The following is a 14,214-nucleotide window of genomic DNA, read 5'->3' on the forward strand; positions in this document are numbered from 1 at the left end:
AGAACCATTGCTGTAACTTTTATTTTTGGTATTTTTAGGGAGAAAATACTTTAAGAAAATAGCGAAAATTCAACTACTCCTGTAAAAGAGGAAGAAAAAAATATTGTCTCAAAGGATTACCAAAAGATCTTATTTTACATTGTTAACACACGCATTGTAAACATTCTAAAACAATAATATTCCAGGAATATGAAAATTTGTAGAAATTATCAAGGAAAAGCATAATAAATGTATTAATTACTCCAAAATTTTGAAAATTAATATTTAATAACAAGGGACAGTTAATTACAAATGTTCCAACGGAATACTAAAGAAGAAGAAGAACAGTACTATGAGTGTGTGAAATTTCATTTCAACAGGACAAATTGTTACTGAGAAATAAAAGGTTAAATACTGTAGATTTTTATGCTTGTAAAGGCGTACCTCCCCCCTTAACCACATGAGTATAAACTTCAGAAATAAGTAAATTATGGGAAATCCTAACTAAATTATTTATTTCATTCACATAACATTCATGCAAGCTGGTTATGTATTAACAGGTAATCTTGGAAGAGACTAAAGTAATACATTTCCTAACACTAACTAGAAGGGATTTCCATAGCCTGGCACCAGACACTTGAAAGGAACGGTTATATGTTCATGAACGATGACCAGGTATAGCAAGTGCTGAAGTCGATCGTGTGTTTTGTTCATGCGAGGAGGAAATGGAACTAAATTTTGAGGATAGACACGAGAGTTTTGATTCTTTCAACTGTCATATTAGTATGAGTATACCGTAATTTGTCGACTTATAGCCCGGAGAGTATTTTGTAATGAGAGGAGACGTGTAATTGAAAATATAAATCTAATTTATGAGTTCATTGGTTTCAATAGCTTGATATCTGTTTCATGCTGTCATTGTAACATTGCAGTAAGTGTGAGAAATATGAGAGTGGTGGTGATGGTGGTGATTACAGTATTTTTTAAACAGGCAGTCCTCTATTAATACTAATTATAACGATAAAAGGAAGAATTCCGACACTTCGAAGAATGATCGGCGAAATTTTTGTAAGTACTATACTTTTCATTTAACTGTAACATATAAATGACTAATGTGTAGTGTTTATATGTTTAAATTTATTCCAAAATTTGTCAAAAATCATTATGATTTGTGACTAGTACCGCTATATGAGCGACACCTGTCTGCGTTGCCAGTGATTAGTACCCACTATGTGAGGAACACCACGGGATAGTACGAGTCCCTGTGATTAGTACCGCTACATGAGAAATACCATGGTTCTACTTGACTAGCGATAAGATTTTGAGCCCCTTTAGATGACAAGCATGATCGATCCAGGATTGTGCTTTGGCAGCAGCCCCTTGGTCTGTATATACTATTGTCTTAAGATAGTTTCTGGGATAGTTTGCGAGTCGGATCCACTGACTGTTTTAAGACAGTTTCTGGGATAGTTTGCGGGTCGGATCCACTGACTGTTTTAATATAGTTTCTGGGATAGTTTGCGGGTCGGATCCACTGACTGTTTTAAGATAGTTTCTGGGATAGTTTGCGGCTCGGATCCACTGACTGTTTTAAGATAGTTTCTGGGGTAGTTTGCGGGTCGGATCCACTGACTGTTTTAAGATAGTTTCTGGGATAGTTTGCGGGTCGGATCCACTGACTGTTTTAAGTCCATAATCATTGTTCATCGTCTCTTTTCGAATTCTAGTTAGTGGATTGATTTTTGGAATTATTTTAAAATTTCAGTATTGTGAGTTGAATCCGCTAATTATTTTAAATTCCTGGTCAGCGGATGTATTTTGAACTTTTAAATTGTCATTAAATTTCGTCTCATTCCGTACCATTAGGGGCCGATGACCTAGAAGTTAGGCCCCTTTAAAAATAAGCATCATCATCACAGCATCATTACGATTTAGTCGAACCATGTGTTTATTTCAGAAACAACAAATCAACAGTTTTTATAAATGTTAAGCAATGATTTAGAATTTTTGAATGCACAAAAAGACTAACCCATATTAAATATGACACAGAACTCCTAACAATGGTCATTATTTCATTATGGTTATGATAACGATATCCTTGTGAGAAGTTTTTTTTGTAATTACTGAAAATTCACTGTTCACAGACTTATGTTGTGTCTAATATAAACTATTCCAATATTATATGTTCCGCGCCTGTGGTGTAGTGGTTAGTGAGACTTGCTGCCACCACCGGAGGCCCAGATTCGATTCCCGACTCTGCCATGAAATTTGAAAAGTGGTTCGAGGACTGGAACTGCGTCTACTCAGGCTCGGGAGGTGAACACTGTAGAGGGGTTTCGATTCCCACCTCAGCCATCCTCGAAGTGGTTTTCGGGAGCTACTTTCCGTCGCATCGACACTGATAGGTCTTATAGCAACGATGGGACAGGAAAGGGATAAGAATGGGAAGGAAGAGGCCGTGGCCTTAATTAAGGTACAGTCCCAGAATTTGCCTGTTGTGAAAATGGGAAACCACGGAAAACCATCTTCAGGGATGCCGACAGTGGGCTTGGAACCCACTATCTCCCGAATACTGGATACTGGACACACTTAAGCGACTACAGCTATCGAGCTCTGTAAAGTGGTTTTCCGTGGTTTTCCACTTCTACTTCAGACAAATGCCGGGATGGTACCTAACTTAAGGCCACGGCCGTTTCCTTCTCTCTTTTTTTTTTGCCTATCCCTTCCGATCTTTCCATCCCCTAAAAGGCCCCTATTCAACATAGCAGGTGAGGCCAACTGGGCGAGGTAGTGGTCATCATTCCCAGTTGTATGCCCCGATCGAAAGTCTCCAGCTCCAGGACACCACCCTTGAGGCGGTAGAGGTGGGATCCCTAGCTGAGTCCGAGGGAAAAACTCATCCTGGACGGCAAACGGATTAATGAATAAATAAATAAATAAATAAATAATTAAATAAATAAATAAATAAATAAATAAATAAATAAATAAATAAATAAATAAATAAATAAATGAATAAATAAATAAATATTATGTGTAGTCTTGTATTAAATGTAAAATGTTGAATGTAAGACAGGACCATATGACCTTATTTTTTCCAGAATAAATACAGAATCAATTAAAACAAACCAATATTTTTGAAGTTGAGGCTCTCAGATTGCTGTCGTCAACTACCTCCTCTGTACGTCCCTTGAGTTAATTTTGGATCGCTTATAGTCTCTATTTCAAGGAGATATTTGCTTCCATATTTTGCGATTTTGAAGATCATAACCAGCCAAGTCCTATGTTGTTTCATTCCACGAGTGAAGTAAACATTGTCGCTCGCAGCGAAGAACGTAGAGCGTACATTATTTAATCTCCATGAGTGTCTCAGTGGGTGTCACATGACGTGCTCAGCTCAAAACACAGAGTAGAATAAAATGTGCGATGAACACCACTTCCTCGTTTATTTTTATTACTTCTTCTGTCGGTCGTTAAGTCATTCTGTCATCCTCAGTTCTGTTCCAGAACCGTCGCCTACTTTCTCCACGACTAATTTTACAGCTCTTTCTAGTTTGTTATTCATGTCCTGTCTTACACAACATCACAACAGTTGAGGTTTTATTTCTTCATTTTATACTTTTATCTCACTGTAATATTATGAGAAAAAGGGAGACGGACGGACATTATTCACAGCTGTCGCTACAACACATGTCGTGTACTGCAACAGTTGATCGCGCATGGAGGAAACGACACTGTTGCCAACCCAGCTAATTTTCCTGATTAATCTTAACGAGTTTATTTTGAAGGTTGCTGTCTTCCCAAAGACAGTATGTACACTTTAGGGAAAAGAATACGGACACGAATGTAAGGACACTCCACATTTCACACAAGTGAAAGTGAAAATTTTCAGCCTGTTTCTAGTCATTCGAACGGGTCAGGAATGGAATGAGGTCGGTGGGTGCAGAGTGGGTCTCGGCGCAGAAGTGGCCACGGCTAGTCGCTGGTCCAACAGCTCTGCACTCCGACCGGCCAACCGAGCAGAGGATGGGTGGCCACGGCTCTACCGTTGCTCTACGCCTCTGCATTCGGGAGACGGGACAGGGATAGACCTTACGGCTGGCCCCAACCGTCCGCTGTCCTGAGAATGGTTTTGCATGGTTTTCCATTCTCATGCACTACGGTGAATGCCAGGACAGTTCCTAGTATAAGCCACGGCCGCCAACTCCCTCGCCTTCTCCATGCATCTTCTTCACCGTAACACATCTCGCGGCCTGAGGGACGGCGTTACCGTCTGAGAGGCCCGCCTCCCCCTTTAATGGAGGAATTAAAACGTTTTAGTAGTAGGCCTAGTATGTAATGAATAAAGGCCCCATCTAGCGGCGAGGATAGGAATTGTGCCTGTCGCACTCCTCGGGGTCAATGATAAATGACTGACAGATGAAACGAAATGGTATAGGAGAGTGTCACTGGAATTAAAAGTGTCAGGGAAAACCGGAGTACCCGGAGAAAAATCTTTCCCGCCTCCGCTTTGTCCAGCAAAAAATGGCACATGGAGCGACCGGGATTTGAACCACAGGGCCCAGCCGCATTGCCGTCTGAGCCACGGAGAATCGTCACACAAATATAATCGATAATTATATTTATTACATAGCAACACTTCCTCAATTTAGAGGTTGCCTAAAAGACGAAGTACACATAACACCAACAAATATGCTGTAATGGAAAAATAAATAAAAGTCTATTGAATTTTACATAAAGTCACCAAAGATGATTTTGTTAAATATTTATTGACGATTTCAAGGCGATTTCAATAATCAAAGATTTTGACAGGTGGATTGTCTTGCAGAACTCAAATAATTTTCGTAATTTCGTGCACCTACTCCTGAATGGCAAGCCTATGACTTTGATCCATTTTAGCTTGTATGCTTGCTTGTAGAACGGCACTGTGGGCTCGAACATTCCCTTCTTCTCACGACCAGTATCTCCAGGTTGACTCGTGAAGGATTCGAATCGGACGGTTGGATCGATTATATGTCACACATTGTTGTCTTTGTCGGCAACTATGTCGATCATTCGAGTGCTTCCCTTCTCTGCCAAACCATGGACCTCTTAATGGACGGTGAGCACGGTTTTTCTGAGGGCCTGGGCGATGGTGGATCTTATTTGATGAGTCCTGTGGTTTGATGAAGATTTCTTATTTACATTCATCCTGGCAGTCCTCGGTTCTATTTCTGGTTCTTCCAGTGGTGAAATACGGTCCTCTCGGTTGATATGAGAGACAGCGGATATGGTCGAGAAATCGAAGCAATACGGTTGAGAATAGAGGTCGTCACCCTCTACATCTCACTACAGTAGCATCTCGCTAATCCGAATTCTGGTAATCCGTTTAATCGAACCGGAATTTGAGGTTATTATTTCACTTAAAAGTAAAAAGTGGTTAAATAACACATTAAATAAATAAATAAATAAATAAATAAATAAATAAATAAATAAATAAATAAATAAATAAATAAATAAAATAAAGCATCAAAGTGAGGTAGAACATGGAAAGATTAAAAGGACAGAGGAGTTGAAATACACAGAAGAATAGATCCAATTCAACGGATTGGATAAGGAGGCAAACAAGGCAAGAGCCAGAAAATTAGATCTGGCCTATAAGCTAACACAGAACAGGTATAACAAACAGGCAATATCCTATAAGGAAAACATCCGACATTATAACTCAGTTATAAAACCGGATGGATTGTACGCTTCAGAGTGTCTTATCTTCAGTTAAAAAGAGGGGAGCTGCAAGAACTCGAGAAGGTGGAAAGGAAGATTTTGAGGACAATTCTGGGACCGCAGAAGACAACTGACGGGACTTGGGAAAAAAAAAGGGAAACCAGGAGCTCTACATGTACACTGGAACAATAACGGGCACAATGCGGAAACGAAGGCTAAAATTCTACGGCCACCTAATAGGAACGGATGTCAAACGACTGGCCAAAAAGATCTTCATATACATCATAGGACTAAAGGCCACCTAGAAGTGGGTAGAAGAGGTCGAGAGAAATGCGACAGAAGTTGGAATTACACTAGGGATGATCCACAATAAAAGAGAGTCCTGAAGAAGAGTCGATACTTTAATATCATTTGAAGAGAGACCATTAAACAGGAGACACAAATGGATAATTTCCGACGAGGAGAGAAGTAAAAGGGAAGTAATGAAGAGGTTCCTGAAAGACAAGAGAAAAAAGGCCAAGAATCCTTAGGCCCTAAGTACTATGTCATCCATAGTTGGCCAAATTCGGAAACAACAACAATGATAATAAAGCGCAGTGGCATATTGAACTCTAGTTGATCCACACCAGATTCCTCCAGCGTTCACTGTCTGACCATTCATGTATTCTTAATCTTTACTAGACATGCATATTTTCTCTTGTATATATAAAAAGTATGAGTAAAGAACTGGAGTAAGAGGCAAGGCATTTTGCAGACGATGTTATAATTTATAGAGCAATTAATAAGTAACCGGATTGTGAGAGAATGCAAAAATACCTCGACTATGTTGTGAGACGGATAGCAGACAATAGTATTTTAATGAACGGAACGAACCGTCGGGCTTTTTCGCCAGAAGAAAAAGTTCTCTCAGTTTTAAGTACTCCGTTGATAGTGTGATGTTTCCTAACGGGGGTTACTGTAAGTACTTAGGAGTTAACGTAAGGAAATATTCATTGGAGTAATCACATTAACGAGGTTGGAAATAAAGGTTACGTATTTTTTCATAACAGACTAAATTTAGAAATAATAATAATAATAATAATAATAATAATAATAATAATAATAATAATAATAATAATAATAATAATAATAATAATAATTTAGAACAGTGTCACGTTGAATCTTAGTTGATCCATGCCAGATTCCTCCAGCGTTCCCTCTTCAACCATTCATCTATTAAGGTTAAGAGAGTGTTTAGGGGGTTGTAGGGTCTAGTTAGGATGTAGAGGATGTAAAGGAGAGGGCGTATTTCTGGTAAGATCCCAATTTGAATATTGTTCCAGTCAAGGCCAACAAGAAAGACAGGCCTTGGTGCGGGATTATCACGTGATCAAGTTAGTCTCCAATATGGTGAGGGTTCATGTTTGCTTGTGTATGTCCATTGCTACAAGATCATATATTTTAATATTCAAGTATAGTTTCAGTTGTATTCGGTGATTAATTTTGTTGACAATAAAGTTGCCTAATGTCTAACATTATTTGTATATAAATATGTGTACGTGTGAACTTATGGTGTAGGTAAATTTCGTTATCGTTCGAGCGGCATAAACATTACAGAAGCGTGTGCAAGATTTGGAGCTTGAAAGGTATAGTAAATGGGATACATGTTTGTTATTTCTGATAAGATATCTCTTAGCACTTGTGTACACTTAACCGTACAATATGCTATACATTCCGATGAATTACTGTTTCAGGTAATGCTGAGATTGTGTGACCTAACCTGCAATGCAGCATGCCTTGTCACTGTAGTGTTAAAGGGTGCAAGTCAAATTACACTCCAGGAGAAGCTGCTGTTTATGTTTTCTCTTCCCAAGGATGCAAATTTGAAGGCTCAGGGGCTAAGAAAAGTCCCAGCCGATTTCAGTGGTCTAAAAACTCCGTTTTTCTGTATGAGACATTTTTCAGAAAGTGATATTATTAGAGCTGACAAGTGCATTTTTAAAAATGAATTAAAGGAATTTCCTCGAAAAATTCTAAAGCTAAAAGAAGATGCAATTCCTTGTGTTTTTCAAAATGTGCCAAAGTACCTCAGTGAAATAAAAAGTGTACCGAAAAGATTACCAGATGTGGAGGAAGAAGTACTCAATGTGGCAATTGCAGCGAGTCTCGAGTCAAACCAAGAATTTATTAAAGGTAAGCTGATTTCTTGCGTTGATGATGTCGTTTATCATTATTATAAATGTCTGTTTGGGGAAGGGTGGACACTGCAAGTTCATGATATAATAGTCTATTTGCTTTTAATACATTTAACTGCAATGTCAGGTCCTATTATTTCAGCTTCTGTAGTTATCTGCAGCAACCTTGTAGGCACATTGCTTATTTTAAAAATAAATTACTTTTAAAATATTATCTGCAATCAAATACAGTGCATTGAAAAAGACGTCAGCCAAAGAATAGAAAATTATTCAACTCCTCTCACAACCAGGTAACTAGTCGTGCGGGTGGCTGTGCTGGGCTGTGCGATCACAGCTCAGGGAGAATTTCTAAGCATTTCGCCAGCAAGCAGGAACTCTGCCTTTTGCGCATGCGTGCCCAACTTTTCCGATAGGCTGTGGAAACAACAGCCAAGACCGGCAAGACATCACTTCACAGCGATTCTTCGTTTGACCAGAGAGGGGCAGAACTAGTCACACTTGCTTTACGACCGAAATGAGAACGTGACAGGTGGCACCCTCTTGACTCAGCGGTAGTATTTATGAGGGGATCGCTCAAAGCAAACGGGAAAACAAAATACTGTAGAGCTGTTCCCGCCAGGTCCTTTAATACCAAAGATGATAGAATACTCCCAACTTGCCTATTCCAGAGCCACATTTGTAAATCGATGAACTATAAAATTGTACATTTTATGTTGTCAAAATAATGACATGATATTGTGATTTTCTTTAATAAAAATATCTAGTTTTTAAATGACACTATAAAAACATAACATGCAATTATGCATTTCGACGTTGTTGGTTTTATTTCAATGATTTTGGTAACATTGGGAAGTTCTGATTTTGCGCTCTCACACCAAGTGTTTGAATTCGTGAATATTTTGCCATTGCAGGTGTTATTGTGTGTTTAATTATATAGTTTTATTATGAGGAATGTGTGTATGTGCTGGGGTTGCTTGCGTGTTTGTTCAGTGTGGAAAACTCAGTGGTGAGCCTCTAGAAAACCGCGTACCGGTATGTTTCTCAATATTATTATTTTTTGGAGTGGGGATGGGTAACAGCACACAACTGATTTTCTGCACCAGCCGCCACTGCTTGTAGGTCTATGTAATTTGGTTACAATGAACAAAAATTTGGGGTTAGATAAGATTCCCAAGCATTTGCACAAATTATGCTCAGTGGGTGTACTTGATTAGTTTGTAGATTTTGAAAAAAGAATACACCAGTAGGTGTTAACACTGTCAATGTAATAGGAAAGTAGGGTAAAACATTATCTGAAATTGATAGCAACTATGAAGTTTTAGATTTCCTGAAAGAGCAGTTGGTTTCATGGAAACATATTGCCAACAATAGGCGATATATAGGTCACACACTGTTACTTTCTTGCTCCCTTTTCCTTCCTTCAACAGCTTCTTATATCGCGCTGTACAATAGCAAATTGTTACTTTTACCCCACCTGAAGAGCATTAGGAGACTGATAGGTGCTTTTCTCTGACTGACTAGAGTATTGAAAGTAGCAGAAATTACCGTACTTAAGGAGTAAGGTAAGACTGCTGAAGGAAAATGAGTTAATTATGAATGTACAAATTGATGAGATATATGTACATCTTCAACTTAATTTTAAAGCAGGCACAATTTTTGGGTCCAGTGAAGACAATCCAACCTGTGTAGCTAAAAGAGCACATGTACGTTATCTGGTGTAATTTCAAATTATAAAGATGTGACAATTGTACCTGTGAGCTACATGACAGTGTTGCAGTTGTGCGGTTTTTGGTTGAAGGTTATACAAGAAATTGAGAACATAAGATTCAGGATAATTGTTTTAGTTTTTGATAATAACTGCGTCAATAGGAAGCCTTTTAATCACTTTTCTGTCAGTCAGAAATTAAAATCTGTAGTTTCCCATCCCTGTGATGGTGACAGGCAAGTCCTTTTTTATATTTGATGCTTTGTGCATAATTAAATGCATTAGGAGCAACTGGATAAGTAAAAGAAATGCGAGTAATTGCCTCACATTGACATATTTCAATAATTTTGATGCAACTTCTGAAGCCGAATTCATACATTTGGAAACACTCTATCAAAACGAAAAGAATTCACTTGTAAAGTTTGGACATACTTTATCCTATAAGTCTGTCTATTCAAGCTTAATTGAAAAACAAAATGTAAACCCAGCCCTGGGCATTTTCAATGAAAAAAATATTGCAGCACTTGAGTGTGTGTCTAAGGAAAATTATTTTCTTTTCTGGATTTGAGGTCATTTGCCAGTTTCTACACATTATTTCTTCATGGTGAAAAATAGCTCATGTAAAAAGTGCATTTGAAGGGAAAAGGTTTAATGACAAATTTAGAGAACCAATTAGACTGGGTGGGAATTTTCAATTGCACTTTTTACAAAAATGTTTTCATCATGGTTAAAGACATAGAAAATTAATATGTCTACAAATGAATCTCTCTCTGCAGAAACTTTTCAGGCATTCATTATAACTGTAGATTCGTTCATTCATCTCATGCAGTATATGATTTCTGCGTACAACATAGATTACTTACTACTTAGTAAGTTTGAGAATGATGTGTTAGAGGGAAGGTTTGGATGCTACAGACAGTTAAGTGGAGCTAACCATCACATATCATTCTTGCAGTTCACTGAGAACGACAGGAAACTCAGGTTTTAAGTCTTCAGTGTTATTAGCAAGCAGGAATGGAAACTTTTCATTAAAAGCACTATTACCATGCTTGTGATGAACCAAAGACCTCTGTAGATATTACACCATTCAGTTCAGTTTTGAAATCAGAATGTTCAATACTATGTATACCTTTGAAGTTATTCCAGTTTTAAGTTACTTTGCAGGATATGTAGTCAGGCATGGAATACTACAACAAAATTGTGAATTATGTGTTTCATGGCCGCAAAGTAAGAAAACTGTGGATGTTGAAAACCCACCTAAGTTAAAATTAATTAAGGAATTAGACAGAGGTAAGTTTATGTTACCCTGAGAACTGTCTTTAATTGCAGTTTGTATTGTGTGGTTTGCTTTTTGCTACTTTGTACGTCGCACCGACACAGATAGGTCTTATGGCGACGATGGGATAGGAAAGGCCTAGGAGTGTTTCTCAACTCTGCTTTGTTTCCTTTATTTTGGTGCACCTTTTTCCTGTGTTTTTATGCTTTACATTTATTACCTTCTATAACCCTCCCACTCCTCTCTAAGGGATATCAACTGTAGTGCACTCAACTTAAACGACTTCACTCACGGAAATATAAATGGAGAAATACACCAAAAGAATGTTATTTCATGTTGTAAGGATTCCTTCAGTAGGACCAAAGAGAGAAGTAGGACAATGGAAAACTGGGGTAAGTTGATGTGTCATTTCTTTGTTTTCTCATGCAGTAACAAATGTGAAGGATGTGTCCTGTACTGTAATTAATTGATCTAATCAGTATGTGTCAAATTACTAAAAAATTAAAATTTCCAATCACGAAGAATTGCACTGATTATTTTATTAAAGTAAAAATGTCTAGAGATACCATTCAATCCTCAAATTAAGTTGTTTACTTCCCATGCATTTTTCACGACAATTCTTTTTTTTTTTTCAGTCGCTCGCAATTCGTAATCTAGCTAGCCGTGTAAGATGCAGAAATTACTGTTACAGTGTAGGAATGCTTGTAAAACGAAGCAAAAAGCTAGGTTATTCATGTCAGTGAATCCAAGGATCATTCGTATAAGCGCAGTTGTTCGGCAGAGTGTGGATGAGTCACGTGACTTCGCTCGTTCGTAAGCGGGCCCGGGCCTGTATGTTTTACTGGCCTTGGTTCCAGTAATGGATTACTTTACGGGAACCTAAGAAGATCCAGAGGAAAGTAGCATGTTTTGTTCTCGGTGATTTCCGGCTAAAGCTTAGTGTTACGAAAATGTTGCAAACTTTGGAGTAAGGAGATGATCGGTTCGACAAAGTTGTATGTACCGAGATATCAGTAGGGAAATAGAGTGGAATGACATTAGCAGACGAATAAGCTTACCTTTTGAAGGCAGGAAAGATCAACATATGAAGATAAATTTAGAATTCAAGAGCACAAATTGGGAAAAATAATATCTTATAGGAAGAGGTATTAGGGACTGGAATAAATTATCAAGGGAAATGTTCGATAAATATCAAAGTTATCTGAAATAATGAAAAGAGTAGGTAAATAATAATTGATAGAGAGTCCGCCACCAGGGCAACAGTCCTAAATGTAGGTCAATAATGAATGATTGATTAATTTATTGATTTTATTGATTTAATTGATAATAATGGTAGCCATCCTGCCTTATGTCGTCAATGAAAAGTATTTATTTACTCGGGGCTGTAGCGTCATGGGGTTTGCTTTTTATTTATTAAGAACTAGCAAATGAACCCGTGCTTCGCTATGGTATTCTGCAATGTATACAGATTTCTCCGTAAATTACTGTAAAGGCAGTGAGTAAAATTATATTAAATCGCATGCCTCTTAGCGCTATCCTATAAACAAAACAGGGAGGACGTAATACGTTGTTTCCAATGTAAGGTAGGCATTGGGGAAGTTGTGAGGATAATGGCAGACCACATTTCCTACTGCCAATCACAATCGAGTTCGGGAGGTTCTTCTATAACGGCAGGCTCGCTTGGCAACTGCCATTTACAATAGAGATGGTGAGACTTCATTATAAAAACAGGCCCTTTATCGTAATGCAAGTCACTGTCGAGTTCGAAAGATTTGATTATAACAGAGAAATGCAGCGCTATCTAACGTATCAACACTCGAGACACATTAAGTCATAGGACCAAAGTCGTTCATCTCTCCAAATAGAACGGCGATTATGCTATCGGTTTTCTAAAACTACTTACCTTTCAGCCACCAGTTATCCCAAAATGAGGGTCTGCACCGTCTTTAAAATGCATCCATATTCCAATATTTTCCGGAGATAAATGTTATACATTTTAATAGCTTGGGATTTTTTCTCATAGAAAAGAGTGTCCAGTTACCGGGATTACCACTCGCATACATGCGGAGGAATTAAGGAAGAAAGTGATATAATTAAGGAAGTTGAAATTAATAGAAAATAGGATCATAAGTGAGGATAGCCGGATTTAAATACCAAGTGGATGTACTGGAATATGTTCCTGAATAAATAGTGATGGTACGAGTTACGGGTATAAGAAGGCGGTAACAGAGGGGAATTTTAGGTGCAGGGATTTTTAGGTAAACAGTTAAGAAGATGACTTATGGTGTTATTACTTAAACTATTTGAGGACGGTTATAACCTCCAACGATAATCCGCCAATATCCCGCAGAATGCCCGATTGATGTCTCCTTTGCTTTCTACACAAGGAGCAACCACGAGTTTACAGAAATGATGACGAAAACAAAAATACGTTAATTCCCTGGTGGAAGGCAGTTAGACAGGTGCCATGGTAACCTGTAGGTTTTGTTATCGGTCTGTCTACCACTCAATGCAGAGCATGATACCAGCAGAAAATAGTAATTTTCTCCGTCATTTGAAGAGTAAGCTAAATTATGAACATAACATAAATTGTTTATAACGAAGAGACGTTTTACATACAGTCCAGGGATTTAAAGAAATTGAATAGTATAAGAGAAAATGGAAGAAAACGGTTTTGGTTTTCCTATAAACCCCCGTCTCCTCAAATATTTTTAAAATTATATGCATATCGAAATCTTCCAAGGGATGAGTATACTCTAAATATGACGTTTGGTCGAGATATATCCAGTCGTTTCGGCGTGATGGCGGAACAAACAAACACGAAAAATAAAAATACCACCGATTCGGTTTTGAGTTGACCTAAAATGGATAAATATCCGAAAAATTGTCAAAACAAACGAAATTACAGACAGCGGACAGTTGCGTTTTCTGATAAAAATAGCTTGGAAGTTAATATAGGAAAATGTGAAAAATCAGCATGTTTTCAAGGTGTTATGGTATATCCGCTGCATCTGTCTTTTGAGAGATTGGGTCACACTCTTATGATGAAGTTCGAACCCAATATTTTGGTATCGAACCCACAAACAAGATATCATGTGTTAGATTCTTTACCGCTGACATGCCGAGGCCTCTCCCTATTCTACAACGAAGAAGCGAGATGAGAGAGTGCGATAAGTCAGAAAAATAGTACAGTAGCAGATTTGTACAGCTGAGTGCGAACATTGACCAATAAATAATGAATTCACCCAAAGTTATCGCCAAAGTCTATCTACATAGGGACTAGAAGCATGTCTTGAATATGAGATTTGCACCAGCAATGGAAGCTAATGAGGAAAGTAAAAGACCGGTTATTCTGCACTTCCCTTGTTAAATATCTTCTT

This window comes from Anabrus simplex, chromosome 4 (assembly GCF_040414725.1).
Source record: "Anabrus simplex isolate iqAnaSimp1 chromosome 4, ASM4041472v1, whole genome shotgun sequence".
Taxonomy (NCBI): Eukaryota; Metazoa; Arthropoda; class Insecta; order Orthoptera; family Tettigoniidae; genus Anabrus; species Anabrus simplex.